The sequence below is a fragment of the Dasypus novemcinctus genome, chromosome 6, assembly GCF_030445035.2.
Source record: "Dasypus novemcinctus isolate mDasNov1 chromosome 6, mDasNov1.1.hap2, whole genome shotgun sequence".
Lineage (NCBI taxonomy): Eukaryota > Metazoa > Chordata > Mammalia > Cingulata > Dasypodidae > Dasypus > Dasypus novemcinctus.
Genome location: NC_080678.1, coordinates 53,018,162 through 53,036,892, shown reverse-complemented (window position 1 = coordinate 53,036,892; position 18,731 = coordinate 53,018,162). Strand labels below are relative to the sequence as shown.

General features: G+C 44.5%; 1 pseudogene; it reads left to right on the top strand.

The window, feature by feature from the left end:
- Positions 1–8,056: 8,056 nt before the first annotated feature.
- LOC101446383 (cholesterol 25-hydroxylase-like) lies at positions 8,057–9,356 on the top strand (annotated as a pseudogene).
- Positions 9,357–18,731: the final 9,375 nt, after the last annotated feature.

Sequence of the window (18,731 nt, the reverse complement as noted above, 5' to 3'; positions counted from 1 at the left end):
GGCTGTGGGTGGAGACTTGGCAGCCCTCAAACCCTGTGCAGGTAGCTCCAGGCCTGCAGGCAGGAGCATGGATTTGAGTAGCATTTGTCCATCTTCTTCACTGTAGACATGAGGCAACTGTAGTAGTTATCTAAAAAGGTGCTGATGCAAAAAACCAGAAATCTGCTGGCTTTTATGAAGAGTATTTATTTGGGGTAGAGACTTACAGTTACCAGGCCCTAAAGAGTCTGACTTAAGGTACCATTAAGAGGTACTTTCTCCCCCAAAGTCTGTTGCCATCTGTAAATGTAATGTGGTGGACGATGTCTGCTAGAGTTGAGCCTTCTTCTTTTCTCTTAAGGCTCCATGGTCCCAGTGTCTTCCAATCTCAGCTGTAGGCTGGCAGGAGACTGATCACTCTCCCTGGGACTCATTTCTTTCCTGGCTGAGCTGTAGGCTATCATGCTCATCTCTCTTCCCAGGGCCATGTCTATGGAGCACTCTCTCTTCCTGCATATTTGCTTCTGTGTTCTCTTTCTCCATGTGTTTCCTTCCATGTGAGAGTCTGTTTTGTCCCCACCGAAGGGGTGGGGACTCAACCCTACATGCCCTAATGATGTGATCAAATAGAAGCCCTAATCTTGCTTTAATAAGGTAAAAGTGAAACCTCTGAATCTAATACAATCTAATATGCTCAGAGGAACAGACAGTTTACAAACACCATCCAATTCATAAACAATACCAACTTGCCACAGCAACCAAGGTCAGGAGAGGTAGGTCTCTTGAATGGGCCCCTGGAACATAGATTTGGAGTCCCAGTAAGATCTCTCCTACTAGGGTATGGTTTGAGAGAAGAGACTACACGTTACCAGTCTCTGTCTACCCAGAATCTAACCCAGGGCCTGGAATATAGTGAGTCTCACTAGGTATATGAACATAGACTAAATGTATGAAGAATGATTGGGCTTCTTCATGAAGCTAAGGAACATTAGGTGCTCAAGTAACAGCTGGGAAGTGTAAGGAATGAAGTGGTATCAGTGATTTTTGTTAGACCCAGAGGAAGGGGTAAAAATGTACTAGAGGCAAAGGGTGTGCATCTGCAGGAGGGTGCCCCCTCTCACACTGGCCATATGTCCCCAGTGAGCTCTTCTTTCTGCTTAAACAAAGACAAACTGGCTTGGCCAGGCACATGCAGGATTCTTAGGGCTGAGGAGGAAGAGACAGTGAGTGGGGATCTTTTGTGGTCAGTAAAGCTCCCACACAACAGACCATAAGCTAAAGAATGAGTAGGGGCTTTGTCACTTGCCTGTTTTGCTCTTTGCCACTTTTCCAAACTCTTCTCTGGGGATTCCTTCAGTGTGTGGACCAGTCTAAAGGTGGGGATGTTGCACATGGGTTCTTACTAGTAGGGCCAGGTGGCACATTTGGCTTTTCTAGGGGCTACTTACCCATGACACAGTTGCACAGTTTGCCTAAAAGACCTGGGACAGGTTGGTAGGAATCTGACTCTGTTTTCAACTGGCTTTGATGTGTATTCTGTTGAACAAAACTCAGTGTTCCCCCACAGATCCTCAGAGGAAGGAAAGGACTAGTTATTCTGTCAACTTGGAATCCTCTAAGACATCGGGAAAAGAAGAGCTACCAAATGTCACAATTGAGAAGGAAAAATAATTTTTCCTCTTGCCACAAGAGGGCAGGCTTGGCTCGGCTTGCACACCTTCCCCAGCACCTGTGACTTCATTTCTTAGGGAGGCTTTCCTCAGGGAAGGAACTCGGCTGCTTTGGGAGCCAGTTGGTAGTTTGAGGACTGACAAGGGCATCTGGGTCAGCGGTCATGTCCATCTAGGATCGTGACTAATTCTTGTCTAATGGATAACATCTGAAACAATTCCCAAAGGATAGCTCTCTCCCAAATGTGACATATGAAAACAAAATTTTGCCTAGAAGGTGAAAAAATGATCAGCACCACAGGCATGGGTAGGTGGGTGGGGAATGAAGAAGGCATTTGCCCAGACCTCAAAGTAAAAAGGTCTAAAATTTAGATTGTTGCAATGATCTACAAATAAGGTTATTTTGTGTTTGTGGAGATTAAAGGTGTTAATTTATTCAATGTAAACATTTAAAATATACTGTATTTTTAACTCATCAAAATTTATTTTTTAATATATGGAGAGATTTAGAAAAATGAAAGGTAACCCTGGTCTCTTCTGACTCCTGAAAGGAAGAACTAGGTATTAAATATTCTGATTTTTTTTAAAAACTTGTCAGACATTCATTCAGAGTATGCATTGTAATGTGCTAAGCTGTAGATTCCATTTTTCATTCCAAATTAAGCAAGTAAAACTCTTTCTCTGCCAGATAGTTTTAGTAGTACTAAAATAATGTTTGCACCTTTACCATATGCTTTCAGAGTTTTTCAACCTTTGCCTAATGCTGTGAACTTTGCAACACTATCTTTGAAGGTGAGATGAGTATCTTTATCTCTGCTTGACAGGCAATGGTATGCCTTTTAATTGGGAATGATTTCTATATGCTATAAATGTTTTAAAGGGGTTGGTAGTGGTTGCAACAAGTTCAACAGAAGCCTAGCATAGATGGGTCAAATATATGAAAGTGTTCAAACTGAATGTTCATAGTATCTGGGTCAATAGGGGCAATAAGGAGTCCCTTAGGGGAGCTAACACCCCATGTTCTTCATCAGCATCCCCTACTGTTTTTGATAGGAATAAAGTTTGGTAAGTCCTTGGTAAAGTACCAGGTAAATGCAGTTTCCAACCCCAAATTTCTGTAGAGATACCATGGAACTGACCATGTTCTATTCTCTCTTTGACTGTGAATCTTGCCTTTCCTGAGCTAAGTCTTCATCTTCCAAAGGCGGGGTTTGATTCTGATACTTGAGATGACCCCACTGTCTCTGAGTCTCAAGTGTAACACGCCATAATAAACATTCCTCTCTGATAGCCAGGCATCAATTTGGTTTGATAGCTGCCAAAAGTGTCTCACCCTTTTTTAGAAAGAAAAAAAAAAAAAAAACACAAAAAAACAAAACCACATAGGTCATTTAAGGAAAAAAGACTTCATGTCATTGGTAATCGGGTGTGCCAATTACATCAAGTAAATTTTTTGGAAGGGATGAGTGGCATCCAAAGTCTTTTGAGAGCTGATACAAAATAAATTTAGATTATATTAAATATGCACAGACTTAATTACTGTCTTTCAGTTGTGAGATTTATCACTGTGATAGCTAGTAAAAGGAAGGATTCCCATCTTCCACTCTTGTCAGAATGACCATACCAAGATAAAAACAATATACAAGAAGTCAGGATCAGCTGGAGCATGTAAGAAATAGTGAGACTGACACCCTATCAGCCATGGAAGTCAGTAAACACTTCCTCCTGTGGGAAACCTCCCTGCAGGTGAGTAGCTCCAACTGCATCAATTAGTGCTCCAGAAAAAAATGGGTTCTATTTTGCAGGCTTGATTTAGAGCCAGCTTCCTTTTTCTCCTTTCTCCTTTCTCCTTTCTCCTTTCTCTTTTTTCTTTTCTTTTCCTTCCTTTCTTTCCTTTTCTTTTCCTTCATTTTCTTTTCTTTTCTTTGCTTTCTTCCCCTCTCTCCCCCACCCTGGTGTTTTTGCTCTCTGTGTCCATTCGCTGTGTGACCTTCTGTGTCTGTTTCTCCTTTTGTCTTCTCATTTTCTCTTCTAGGATTCACTGGTATTAAATCCTGGGGACCTCCAATGTAGAGAGAGTTTCCCTGTCATTTGCCCCACCTCAGTTCCTGGTTCTGTTGCCTCTCACCTTGACTCTCCCCTTCATCTCTCTTTTAGTTTCATCATTATTTTGCTGCATGGTTCACTGTAGGGGCACTTGGATCACCATGTGAACACTGGCCCACCACGTGGGCACACCTTTTACCAGGAGGCCCCAGCGATTGAACCTGGGGCCTCCCATATGGTAGACAGAAGCCCAATCACTTGAGCCACTTTCACTTCTGCCAGCATCTTTTAACATGATCGTTATCACAATTACAATTGAGCCCACAAATACCTTTTAAAGGCTCATGGGCAAGGCATAATGCTTGGTACAGAATCAGAAAGTCATAAGAGATACACATCCAGTGGCCTAAACATCTAGTAAGTTATCAAATATATTTTGTGCAAATAAAAGATGTTTGCCAATTCAAAAAACTGACATCAATTGGGTCAATACTAGATAGAAATTGATTTATTTTGGTTGCCCTACATATTTTACCTACTTTTTCAGCAACCTCCATGTTGTAGAGAGGATGACTGACAGATTTTAATGGATCCATTTCCCTGCAATGATAGCATTTGTATATGGGACACAAACTTCTCTCCTGGTGGTCTGTCTATGCAGGGAAGGCAGAGAAGCTGATTCAGTTCTTCAGTGCCCTGCATGGTAAGAGGTGGAACCTGGACAAAGGTTGAAGCCATGCCTTCCACGTCTTGCTGCACAGAGGGCTTTATGTAATTAACCCCTGGAGATTATTCTAACAGGCTTAGTGATAGAGGATGGAAGCCCAAAGAAGGAAAAGAATGGTTTGGTTGGTGGTGGGGCTCACAGAAACAGTCCTGGCAGCAAATCTAATATCTAAGCCCATGTTAAGGAAACCTGCCAGCCACCAACATAAAATATTTGTAAGATGGGAACTAGATTTGGCCCAACGGATAGAGCATCTGTCTCCCACATGGGAGGTCCAAGGTTCAAACCCAGGGCCTCCTGACCTGTGTAATGAGCTGGCCCGTGCAATGCTGATGCGTGCAAGGAGTGCCCTGCCACGCAGGGTGTCTCCCGCATAGGAGAGCCCCACGTGCAAGGAGTGTGCCCTGTAAGGAGAGCCACCCAGCACGAAAAAAGTGCTGCCTCCCCAGAAGTGGCACTGCACACATGGAGACCTGATACAGCAAGATGACTCAACAGAAAGAGATACAGATTCCAGGTGCCGCTGACAAGAATACAAGCCGACACAGAAGAATATACAGCAAATGGACACAGAGAGCAGATAACTGGAGGGGGAGGGGGGTGATGACATGAGGGGGTGGGGAGAAGGGGAGAGAAATAAAAATAAATAAATAAATGAAGTATATTTGGAATTAAAAAATCACTCTAAGAAATTAAAGCATCCAACTATGCTAGTTACAATCATAAGAAAAGGATGGCCTGTGCTGAAATGCAATTTGAGGGTTGACTTAATTTCCTTTGTGGGAAAATTAGAATAATTTATGAGCAGAATTCCTTTGTAATTCTGAAAAATGAGCTCCTATAGTCATTCTTCACTACAAGACTGGGCCACACACAGCTCAAGGTCAGGTCCATCTTTACAAGAAAAAGAAATTCCTGGGTTCCCACTTTTACAAGTGAAGTGGAAACAGTATCTGGAGGACGTAACCTAGAAAGGACAGGTTGTCTAACTGGAAGAAAAGAAAGAGTAGGGAGGCCAGAGGCCTGAATTGCACCTGTCTTTTTTACTACCATCTAGATATCAGAGCATTAGAAAAATCCTTCCTCTTTCCTTTTTTGAATTGACTGTCAAGAAGTTCACAGCTACTTCTGAACATTTTCTCATCAGGCACAAGCAGAATATGATAATATTCCTGGTTCCTGGGGTTGACAAAAAAAAAGGGGAGGGCGGGGCGCTACTGTAGGTCCAGAGACTACTGTCTCAGGACTTGGTGCCCACATACCAACTGAGAAGATCTGATTCATGACTTGGCCTATATGTGTGTGTGTGAATATATATATATTTTTATGTATCCTACATATTAAAAATGTTATGAATTATGCTATGATATGTTTCCAGGCCTATATATTGGCCTATATGTTCATTGTTTAATTATTCTTTCCTCATACAGTATGACTCTTTATTTCTTTTTACATAATATTGATTTTAATTAGAAACTTCCTCAGTTATTTTTGGATAAACTGAGGAGTACAAATTTATATATGCATCTTATTTTGTGTGTTTACCAAGTGCCAGGGACTATAATTTCACTTTTGTAAACTCAGCAATAAGAATAAATCGAACTTGTTGGCATGGTGGGGAATCTAGAGGAGTAAATAAAATCGCTTCAGGTAAAGCTCTTAGCTAGCGCCTGGAACCAAATACACAGACATTACCTGCTGGCTTTGCTATATTATTTTCTCCCATTTAATGCTCACGACAGCCTCAGGAAATGGCTGCTACTACTATTCCCACTTGGAGGGATAAGAAAACCAGAGTCTGGAAGGAGTGAAGTGCTGGCCACACCCACAGAGACAGAAGAGGCAAAGCTGAGACTGGGAGGGGTCCTGGCTCCAAAGTTTTTGTCCCAAGCCTCTATTCTCTAAGCGCTCCGTGCGTCCCCTGTCAGCCACGTGGTCAAACGCGGGGCTCGTTTATGCAGATCCGGGGGTCTCCAGTACTGACCTCTGTGTGCTCAGTGTCGCCCAGTTCGGGGGCGTAAAAGAGAGAGGATGAGGGCGGCCCCACAGCGGGTTCTCTGGGTCGAGATTTTGGGGAAGGGGCTGGAGGGCACGGGGCAGGGTGGCGCCGCGAAGCCTGCCACGGGAAGGTCAGGGTAGCGCGACATCATCTGCTCCTTCACCAGCCTCCTGGGAAGCGTCAGGACCTCCTGCATCATTCTCTGAAGGAACAAAGTGGGCAGTTTACTGATTTCATTGCTTACACCCCAATTTGAAATGCAGTGGCTTTTTACCCAGACCAGCACAGACTCTCTGTGTTAAACCGAATTAAACATATTTATTTTATTTTATTTTATTTATCATTATTTTTTAACTTTAAAAGGAAGCTCTGTAGCCGGGGCCGCTTTCCAGGGCCGCTGTGCCTCGGGATTCCGCAGCTGCTCCTGTGCTCCCCCGGGGGCTCCGCGGAGGGTCGACTCTCAGGCTCGGGCTGCGGGACCCACCTGGCGAGTCTGAGCGCCGCGGGTTCACAGTTTGCGGCGACCAGGGCGGGAAAGGCCGTCTCAGAGACGCCGAGACCGACCGGCCACTGGTCCTGTCCCATTTCCTGCGCTGATTGCCCCATGGGCGGCCGGGGGACCCGGATCCTTCTGCGGAAGGCGAGTTTCGCCGCTGGTCTTCGCTTGGAGCTACAATTAAGGCTGCGTAGAGCAGAAAAGATCCAAAATACAGAAGGTAGGTCCCTTTTAAAAGTTTTTTTTTTTTAATACAGTCATGTTTGCGTCTTTATGTAAACACACGTGCAGTTACACCCACTCATTTAAGAAAAAGTACAAGTAATTCTTCATTGGTTGCCAAAGGGGCACTTTCTGGTGGTGGTGGAAATAGTCTCTCTTGCTTGGGGTGGTGATGACACAGGTGAATTGAGCGCTCAAAACTGAGGGCGAGGGAAGTGGATTTGGCTCAACTGATAGAGCTTCCACCTACCACATGGATGGTCCAGGGTTCAAACCCAGGGCTCCTGACCTGTGTGGAGCTGTCCCACGCTCAGTGCTGATTCACACAAGGAGTGCCCTGCCACGCAGGGGTGTCTCCTGCGTAGGGAAGCCCCACGTGCAAGAAGTGCACCCTGCAAGGTGAGCCGCCCAGCACGAAAAAAAGTGCTGCCTGCCCAAGAATGGTGCTGCACACACGGAGAGCTGACACAGCAAGATGATGCAACAAAATGAGACACAGATTCCGTGTGCCGCTGAGAAGCAAGGGGACACAGAACACACAGTGAATGGACACAGAGAGCAGAGAGTGGGGGACCGAGATAGGGAAAAAAAATCTTAAAAGAAACAACAACAAAACTGAGGGCAACTCTACACTGAAGAGCTGTGTATTATATGGAAATTGTATGTCAGTTGAAAAGGACAGAAAATGCAAATTGCATGCATATGAAAAGTTAGTGTGCATACGTAAAAGCCCATTCAGGCAGCTTCAGGTGTACGTGTTTATAGCCAAGCTTCTTTGGGGAGTTACCTGCTCATCCCAGCTCTGCACAGCCAGGACAGGAAGTGAAAATGCAGCTGCCACCACTCAGGGCCAGGCTGCACGTCCCAAGAAAAGCCGGGGGGTCCTGTGGGCAGACACAGCCTGGCCCAGCTTCACCATGAGCCACTGGAATAGCTCTGACATCCAGGTCCTCTGTGCCTTGGGCCAGCTGTTCCTGCAGCCCCTCTGGGACCACTCGAGAAGCCAAGACACCTTCCTGCAGTCGCCCTTCTTCCCCGTCATTTTTTTTTATGGGTATTTATTTCTTATTTTTTAAGATACATAGATCACAAAAAATGTGACATTAAAAATAAAAGAGGTACCCACGCCCCCCCCCCCCCCACTCCTCCCACAGCAACAACCTCCTCCATCATTGTGGCACACTTATCGCACTCGGCGAACACATCCTGGAGCACTGCTGCACCACATAGATAATAGTTTACCCTGTAGTTCACACTCTCCCCCAATACATTCAGTGGGTTATGACAGGATATATAAAGTCCAGCATCTGACCCTGCAATGTCATTTAGGACAGCTGAAAGTCACAAAAATGCCCCCACATCACATCTCTTCTCTCTCCCTGCCCTTAGCCACTACTGTGGCCACTTTCTCCACCTCAAAGCTACAATTTCTTTAATTACTAGTCACAATAGTTTTATAGTAGAATGTCAGTAAGGTCACTCTAATCCATATTTTACTCCTCCATTCTGTGGACCCTGGGATGGTGATGTCCACTCCATCATCACCTACGTGGGCTTCTGCCTGCCGTTCGTGCTGCTGGACGCCGTGTGCCCCTGGGTGCCCGCGCTGCGGCGCTACAAGGTCCACCCCGACTTCTCGCCGTCGGTGCGGCAGCTGCTGCCTTGCCTGGGGCAGACGCTCTAGCAGCACGCGGTGTTCGTGCTGCCCGCGACGCTGCTGCACTGGGGCCGCAGCCCCCCAGCCTGCCCGCCGACGCCCCCGCGGTGCTGGAGCTGACGCGCCACGTCCTGGTCTGCCTGCTGCTCTTCGACGCTGAGTTCTTCGTGTGGCACCTGCTGCGCCACAAGGTGGCTTGGCTGTACCGCACCTTCCACAAGGTGCACCACCAGAACGTGTTCTCTTTCGCGCTGGCCACGCAGGACACGAGCGTGGGGGAGCTGTTTTCCCTGGGCTTGTTCGACATGGTGAACGTGGTGCTGCTCGGGTGCCACCCGCTCGCCGTCCTGGTGTTCCACGTGGTCAACATCTGGCTGTCCGTGGAGGACCACTCGGGCTACGACTTCCCCTGGTCCACGCACAGACTGGTGCCTTTCGGGTGGTACGGGGGCGGAGCGCACCACGACCTGCATCACTCCCGCTTTAACTGCAACTTCGCACCTTCCTTCACACACTGGGACAAAATGCTGGGGACGCTGCAGTCTGCTTACGCCAAGTAGCTGCATGCCTGGCAGGGGTGGTGCCCTCTCAGACCCGGGATGCTGTGCATTTTTTCACTCTTGCATCAGGAGAAGAACACTAAGCTGTTTCTCTTTTTAAGCATCAAAGAAGCACAGGCACTTCTTAACTGATGGAAACTGTTGTAGATAAAATCTGATCTATTTTTGCTACCTGGCAATCAATTTATATCATGTTTGTATATCAATGCAGTTGTATCAATGCAGTTGAGGTTGAATTCTACCTCATTTCAATAGCTTTTATTCCTAGATATGAGTTAGATAATTGTCACTGGCATATTTAAATCATCTCTAAAATGATTTGTTTGTAGAACAAGGAATGTCCTAGGTTTGAAAGTGTCCTAGAATCGGACTGAGAGAATAGATTTTAACAGAGGATCAGACCTCTGACTTTATAAACTGTGAAATATGTTCCTGCTGGACAGTGACCAAGATTATAGTAATTTTTTCTATTTTTTCATAGAGACATATTTATATGAAAGAAATGTTATTTGTGCTTCAGCAAAACATGACAAAAACAAGCACTGGCTCTTGTTTCACAACATTTTGACTGATAAAAAGTACAGAAGGAAGAGTGAGATGGAGTGAGGTGTCCTTCAGAGCCTAGAGCAGCTGTCCATGGAGGTTGGGTGTCTTGTAGGTGGTTGTAGGCCTGGGTTGTCCATTTCAGTCTAAAGATTTCACAGAGGGAGAAACAGCAAGTATTTGTATTTCCTATTGTTCTGAATGCTTTTCAGGTGATTTCTGCCTAAGGGGCAAGGTATGGACTTGATCTGGAAAGTTGTACAAACAGACTAACACTGGGCAGCCATCTGATTGTTTTGTCTGGTGGAAGGATCATGTTCCGGTGGAGGTGAAGAGAATTAGAAAAGCACCTTGCTTTGCAAAACAGGTAAGTCAAATGTGTGCATTAGACTTGTAAGCCTCTTTTCATAAAGCCAGCATCCTTGGATAATGCAAACGATCACTGAATTCAGTGGGTCTACAATCCAGGATTTTTGTATTTTCAACGTTCATAATTAAGATATCATTCAAAATGCATATCTCTCTTTTAAAGAAAGGAGAAGTAATGATGTAGTGAAATTTGGCCCGAGATCCCTGATTCCTCATCTGTTAAAGATGGTTCCAAGATGTTCTCATGGATTATACTTGACTGTAAATATCTCTGTTACAGAGCACACATGCGTCACACAGCACTCAGTATATCTGGCTGCTGCCTAATTGTTCTCACTTCAACATTTGAATGTAGCTTATTTTGTGGAAAGTTGGAAGTTAAGATGAAAAAGTGTAAATAAGGCCGGTTTGTAGCTCAGCTTATTCCTTATGATCCAAACTATCCTGTTTCAAGGTGAAGAAGTCCTTGTAAAATCCTGGTCTCCACAGTCTGCCATTGAGTCTCCTTAGAAATATGTTTAGGCCCTACAGGTGGTTGTTGGAAGTCAGCCAGGCTGCCCAGCTGCTCCCCTGATTCCTCACACCCCCCTGGATGTGCTCCCCTGGCTTCTGTGCTTGAGATCACCTCCTCATCTGTTAGCACAGGACCATGCTTGTACCTAAAGATTTCATGCATTGATGGTGTGAGAGTGAAATCCACAGACACAGGAAGTGAGCTCTGAGGGGGCCGGTGCTATATTGGGGGCAGTATGTCAATATGAGCAGCCTGCCCCCTGCAGGACCAAGAGGTGCGGAATATACGGAAAGTGCAGCTATTAGTCATCTTGAGCAGCTCCAGGAACCTTGAAACTGCCCTTTTAAGCTTGGATAATGAGGGTTTTTCACAGCTTACCTTCAGAGACTTTTTCAAAAATGTGTCATGCTGCCTCACTGTAAAAGGGAGTTTTGGATTTGGGGCAGGTTGTCCACATGGACAGTATTTGTTTCTCAAAATCACTTCTTATCAGTCTGTAATGCTTTGGGAGGGTGGAGTGAGAGAGAGGGGAGGATGAACAATTTTTCACATACTTGAAACTTAACAATAACAATCAGAACAACAAAATAATAATAATGAGGAAGTTAAGTGAGTTGTTCCATATTATAAATATTGGGTGTTGGAGCCAGTTCCTGAATTTAGTTCTCATGGTGTCCTTTACTCTTCTCTTATGATCGTCACAGTAGTGAGAAAGATGCACGTCCTGCAACACTTGTTTCCTCCTAAGCCACTGAACCTCAAACATGGCAACCCTGTGGCCCAACTGCTCTGACGTGGCTGTCCCTGAATTCACAGCCTCTGCCTGTGCAGTGGAGAAAGCCAAGGAAGCAAGGCCTCGGCCAGTCTGGGCAGGAGCAGGCCAAGAAGGGAGGCAGTTCTAAGAATCTTTTTTTCTGCATCCCTCACTGCAGATTGATGAAGAGAAGAGGTGTTCACAAGTTAGATCGCCTAGGTGGGAATCTTAGCTCTAGTAATTTAGTAGCTGCGTGACTTTGGGCAAGTTACTTAACCTTTGTGCCCCAGTTTCCTCATGTATAGAATATGGATAATCAAAGAACCTATCTGACAGGGTTGTTGTGCAGGTTTTTAAGTTACTTTATATAAAATGCTAGGTTGGTTGAAGATGTGACTGTATTTGTCTTCGCTATGATTGTTGCTTCATGATGTGAGCACCAGCCTATAGTTCAGAACTCTAACCTCCTGTCCTCAGTTCTGAGTGCTCCCATATAACAAGTGTGATGGGTGATTTCAAGAGTCAACTTGGATAGATAATGGGGAACAATCGTTTGGTCAAGCATTGGTCTGTTTGCTAATGTGAAGGTGTTTTATAAATGGGATTTGCCTCTACAATCAGTTGATTGCATCTACAATATACAATGGAGATTGTCCTTAGTCATATGAGTATTCAATTCAATTAGTTGGAGTCTTGAAAGTCAGAATTGAGGTTTTCAGAGGTCAGAAGAATTTCTGCCTCAACCTCAACACTAGCTCTTGCTGGAATTTCCAGCCAGCCAGTTCCCCTGGGGAATTCAAACTAAGGACTTCACTATCACATGTATCAGAGTTTCCAGACTGCAGCCTGTGCTACAGAGTTCAGACTTGCCAGCTTTTATGTTTGTGTGAAGCAAGTCCTTATAATAAATCTTTTAAATATATATGTATACACACATATACATAGGAACACATGCATATATCCTGTTAGTTCTGTTTCTCTGGAGGACCCTAACTAATGAGGCATGGAACCAGATAAAGCAGAGTTTTTCATCCTGCTTCTTTCATAAGCATCTTGTCTGCATTTCAAGACCAAAGTTTTGGAAAGAGACAGAATGCTGTGTTTGTCTGATTCTACTTCCTCAACTCTGAATCATCTGCTCCCATTTCTTCCTCAGACTTTTCTTTCTTGCTTTAATACTATATTCTTACCGATGATATCTAATGATTTCTTTTGTGGTTTTCCACTCTTTGGCTTTTCTTTTTTTCTTTTTTTTATTTTTTATATATATTTGTTTTTTGTTGACTGTTCTTTTCTTGGAATATACTTCTTGCTTGGCTTTATTGAAGTTTTTCTAAGCTGTTTTCCTTCCTAATTCTCCAGCTCTTTCTTCTCCCTTCAATGGGTCATCTTTCTTCATAGCATGGAAGCAAGCCTCACGGTGCTTCTTTTTCTTCAAAAATATCTATAACACTGTATGTACTATGCAATATATTCAAAGCATTTCTTTCTAACCATCTCCTAATGCACCCTGTAAATATCCTATTGTATTGCATTATAGCTCACAGACACACAAACAACACAAATAACATGTTTATGCACATACACCATATACATGAGCATATGTATGCTATATATATTATATACACACAAACTAAATGTATGCATACTAGTATAAGATCATGTACATTCACAGGTGCTATGTGTATATGTGTACATGTCATATATATGAATAAATAGTATACATAAGTATATAATATACACATATATGTATAATTCTATTACATAGAATATGTACACATGCTATATATGCACAATGGACTGTATTATACGTATGTCTATATAGGTGCATACAATATTTATGTACACATATGTCATATAGACACCGTATATATACACCCATAATAAATGTATTCACTCTTTCTATAAACCTCTCTTTCTCTCTTTATAAAAACATATAACATTACCTTTTCAGTCCTGTTTACCATTTTTCTCTACCGTGAGTAAAATGCCTAGTTCTCGATCAGTAATTGGTTCAGGGTTGCATGAATTCTGGAAACACTAGAAACACTCCTTACCCCTTATTCACATCTTTCTCATCCTGACCTTTTTCTTCTCCAACCTCCATCACTAGTCCATCCCAGCTTCCCATCAATGCCACGCTCAAAACCAATGATTTCCATTCTAGAGAAGGTCACAGTGTACTGGGGAAGATGGTTGGGCAGGCCCATGCCTCTAATCTAATGTGGTTGGTGCTATAATGGGATATGAACAGGTTGTTAAGACTTTACAAATTGCCACAAAAATTATAATGACACATAAGAGATAATGAGGTTGTCCCCAAACAACTGTGGATGGGATGGTGGGGAGGAAATGATAATATCTTTTATTATAAAAGTAGCATATGCTCATAGAAACATATCAAATAGTATACAACAATATAAAGTAAAAAGGTAACTCCCCTCCACATTCATTTACTCCCACTCTTTTTTGAATACCCAATCAGAAGTATCTCTCTCTGTGTCTCTGTCTCAGTCTTCCACTAGGTCAGTCTCCAGTTTGGTATATCTATCTAAACATTTATCTATCATCTGTCTATCATATTTTACCTATACTTCTTTTCAGTGGTGATGCTTTTAATGTTTATTTTAATGCTTAAGGAAATAAAGTTTTTGTGAGCAGAAATCCTTTAGACCTTTGTACAAAAGGGCAAAGGCATTTCCCCCTAGATATCTTTTGCTTATTTCCTTCATTGTGTCTCCTGACATCACTCTCAGAACCAGAAGAAGAACCAGGCTCCCTGTCTCCCACGGCTTCCAGGGAAGGCTGGCTTGGTGGTGGAACTGCTGCACTTGAGAGGCCAGGTTTGCTTTGCTCCCACCGCTGGCAGTTTGTTCCCTCCCTGAGGCGTCTCACAGCCTCCTCCCCACTGCCTACCCCTGAAGCTACTGTGTTCTCAACTGGAGGGAATGTATCTGAAGGAAGAGGCCTTTGATATCTTCAAGCTCTTGCACTTGAGGGTGCTAATGCTCTTGTCTGGAATTTGTGGCTGGGTGTGAGTTGCCGGATGACCTGTTTTGGGGGGAATCATGGAATTTCCCTGTGCTGTTCCACTGTGAAGTGGGTGCAGGCTGGGGTAGTACCAAGGGGCTTTTGGGCTTCTTAAGGCTGCTGTGAAGATCCAGGGAGATGGATCAATAGGAAGCCAGTGGAGGAGTGTGAAGAGGTGACCATGTGGACCTCAGGCCTGTGCGAGGGGAAGACGGTGCTACAGTGTCTGATCCCCCTCCCACCCCCAACCATCCCTGCCAGGACTGTGCTTCCTCTCCAGCCTTGGGCTTCCTCCATCCAGCCCCACTGTCTTCAGCTCCATACTGGCCTTGGTTCCCTGGGTTCCTCTCCTTTGCAAGCCCTGGCTCTTGCTTCACTGCCTAATCTTAGGAGCATCAGGAAGGTAGAAGCAGGAGAGGGCTGGGGAGGCTCTGGGAGACCTAGTTAGAGGAAGCTGGCCCAGGGCAGCCCAGCTCCCAGAAGTAGCAGAGCAGTAGCCAGAGCCAGAGGCTGTGTCAGTCTGATGCCCCCTAGGAGAGGGCTCTCTCCTCTGTGCTGAGGGATAGCACCAAGCCAGGAGCTGCAATCTGGTAGCTAAGGGAATTTGGCAGCAAAGGGCTTTTGAAAGGAGAAGCCTCTTGGGGTTAGACACCTACCTCTCCTGATAGGTGGAGAAAAGGGAGTCACTCTTCCTATGCAGTGGGTTTGCTCAGCTTCCAATCCAGCATTGCTGAGGGAAGATGGTTTGAGTGCAGGCCCTGCCACATTCAAAGATTCCTGTAATGCTAAGGCAAAGATCTGGTGGCATTTCCCTGTTTTACAAATGAGGAAATTGACACCCAGAGATGGGAAATGATCTTTTCTCTGTCATGCTGCTAGGCTAGAACTCAAAGGCCCCTGCTACTCCTTGCGGCTTCTCCCACCCAAGGCTCCTGCCCACTGAGAGCCCCTGGGGGCTGACATTTGCTGAAGATCAGAAATGTGGGGAATCAGACGTGTCCCAACTGATAGAGCATCAGCCTACCATACGGGGGGGTCCAGGGTTCAATGCCCAGGGCCTCCTGGCCCATGTGTTGAGCTGGCCCATGAGCAGAGTTGCCGTGCCCAAGGAGTGCTTGACATGCAAATGAAGTGACCTGTGTTGTTCCACTCAATTCATTTGGCAGTAAACGAGATTATGCCCAGGGTGAGGATACTACTACATAGGAAATGGGCTCCCTCACCCTCACTCTCCTGTCAAATCTAACACAGAAATCATTAATTCATCACAAAAACCCCTGCCTACTCTGGCTAGAATCTGTCACTCTCTGAATGCTTGGTTCTGTGGCCTTAGCTTGAGATTCAACCTCCCACCCAGTCTTATTTGTGGTTATCCCATATTTCCCCTGGTGGATGGAGGCCGTTCATAGCAGACTCGGTCTTGATCTACCCATTTGCTTCAGCATCTCCTACTTTTCTCACCTGAGAAAATGATCTGGTTGGAGAATCAGCTATGTTATGTCTTAAGTGTCCATCAGTATTGATATGTCTTTACAGGCAGGGGCAAAACTTTGTATCACTTTATTTTCTCAAATGTTTCATCAACCTGGATCCTGTCTTACCTGCATCTGTGCTCCTCAAAGTGACTTCAGGGCATTTGGCCCATCTACTGTTCTGCAAATACCAGTGTGCAGATAACTCAGGAGCTGCTCAAAAAAGGTTATTTGCTTTCTAGGTCCCTAGGTTTTACCTCCACTAACTGGACTGATTTTCCTTGTTCTGGAGCTCAGGGATCAGTGTTTCTTGGGATGCTCAGGATTTACTGCTGCAATCCTCTCCCTCTCCTCTGAATCTAGTTGCTGTGTATTTCCCCTCTGTAGCAGCTCAATATGTGTGCCTTCCGAGGGTCTGAGACACTGATTCAGCTCAAAAAGGCATTGGGCCATAGGCACTAAGCTAAGCAGCATGAGGGACACAGACATGCCAAAGACACTGTGTTGACCACACAGGACCTTACAGTCTAGTAGATAGCTCAGACCTCTGTGGTGGACTTGACAGGATACTGGGAACTAAGCCAACTTTCTGCAAAAGTCAATAGTGCCACTATTGAGAAACCCTGTGTTAGTCTATGTCAGCCCTGGTGAGTTCAAGGAGCCAGAACTTCATAAAATCACAGTTAATCAGTCTCCTTAGGAATCTCCCACCTAGTAACCCTGCATTTTCATTTTCAAGCCCTCAAAGAGAACAGGCCTGGAGACAGTGATGTCACCATGGACTGAAAACATGAGCATAGGGGCTTACAGAAGATTATGGTGGGAGAGAGGGTTTTGCAGCTGTTCAGTCTCATCTGCTTTCTTTACTTCCTCTCCCCAGCTGGGCTTCTGCCCTGTTTTGATCTGCCTACACCTGTGGTCTGGACACTGCTGTGGCTTTCTGAAGATTTCTGTAGAGAAAGGAAACAGGCAGTCATTACCCCAAGAGAATGGAGCTGGAGAGGCAACAAGAAAAACAAAGAACACATTCTGTTTTTCTACAACTTATCCTCTCATAGTATCAGTCACCCTCCATCCCAGGCTGCAATCACAACCCACAGCAACTGTGGATGGACACACGCAACCCAGTTCAAAAGAGCCATCAAGGAACCTAGTGCTTCCTTCTCTTCCTTTATCCTCCTAACCTTCCTTTCTCTTCCTTCTCCTCTTCCCTCATTTCTACTCCTGCAGCTCCTTCTCCAACCTCTACCCCTCTCATCCCCCTCCCCTTCCCCTCCTTTTTTTCCTTCACCCTCTTTTTCTTCGTTTTTATCATCTCCTCTTTCTCCTCCTCCTTCTTTTCTCCTTAATTCCTAAAGTTCTGTATTGCTCTATAGCTTCTTATTTTGCTGGAGGGAGCCAGCTTCCTATGATAATTTCCATCTTTGCAGGCATCCTGGCCATTATGGTGTCAGCAATTATTAGGTTAGCTATTTGCAGTGTTGTTGATTTTAGGAAATGTTGCCCAGTCAATCCTTCAATGATCAGTGGTTTTCTTTTTGGCAGTGTATCTGCAAATTGTAAAAAAGTATTCTGTTCTGTTTTCCTGGCTAACATCTTTCATTTTTCTGAATAAGTACCTGGAGAATAATTGGCTCTGTTTGGAACCATCACTGAGAAATATAAAAGAATAACTTAATCAGATGCTGTCATGAAGTCATTCAAAAAGCTTTGACTAATTGAGAGGTCATATCACATTTTAATAAATGTAAAAGGGGTTTTAACCAAGTTTTTCAGAGAAGATTCTCAGCTGTCAATTTACAGGGGATGAGAAGAAAGAGGTGCTAGCTGATGCTTGATTAAACAGCTAGAATGCACACAATAGAATAACTTCCTTTGGAGATAAACTCAAAACCAAATGCAAAAGGGAGAAATGCAACATAAGTTGACACTTAGAGGAGAAGAGTGAGGTAACCAAGTGCTTTCCCCCAGAAATATGTGTGTGTGTGTGTATAATTTTTTTTCTGCCAAAGCTCAATGCCTACCTCTTGAGGCATAACCAGTAGTCCTTGAAGCTTTGTGCATCTTTGGCTTCATTGATTCATTCCTACATTTATTCATTCACTCATGAAACATTTGTTGAGTAGGGCAGGTATTCTCATTGTCCTGTTGGCCACTGTACATTTGCATATAATACAATGCTTGGAACATAGTAAATGCACAAGGAGTATTTGCTGGATAAATTGCATATTGTGTGTCAATTGATTAAAGAAGTAAACCAGAATACCTGCAGAGGGTCTTCAGTTTCCTAGAGTTCACCGTGCCAAAGCCTGGCCTAGGTATTTACCATCACCAACTTTATTCCTTACTCCCACAGGGTTCTAAATCTGTCAAGTGGAAGGTCCTTAGTGCATATTTGCCTGGTTATTCTGACTCTTGGTCAGTGAGCAGCACCCACCTGGGCACTCAGCTCGTTGCATGGGCACTTGGCTCACTGCATGTGTACTCGACTTGCTATGTGGGCACTGGCTTGCAATGCAGTCACGCATTCTCTTCTTTTTCACAGGAAGCCCTAGAGTTTGAACCTGGGTCCTCCCATATGGTAGGTGGGGGCTTTACCACTTGAGTCACATCTTCTTCCCTGCTTTCTCATTTACATGCTCACTCAAGATCCACTACCAACTAGTCTTATGATTGACTCAATTGTAATCTCT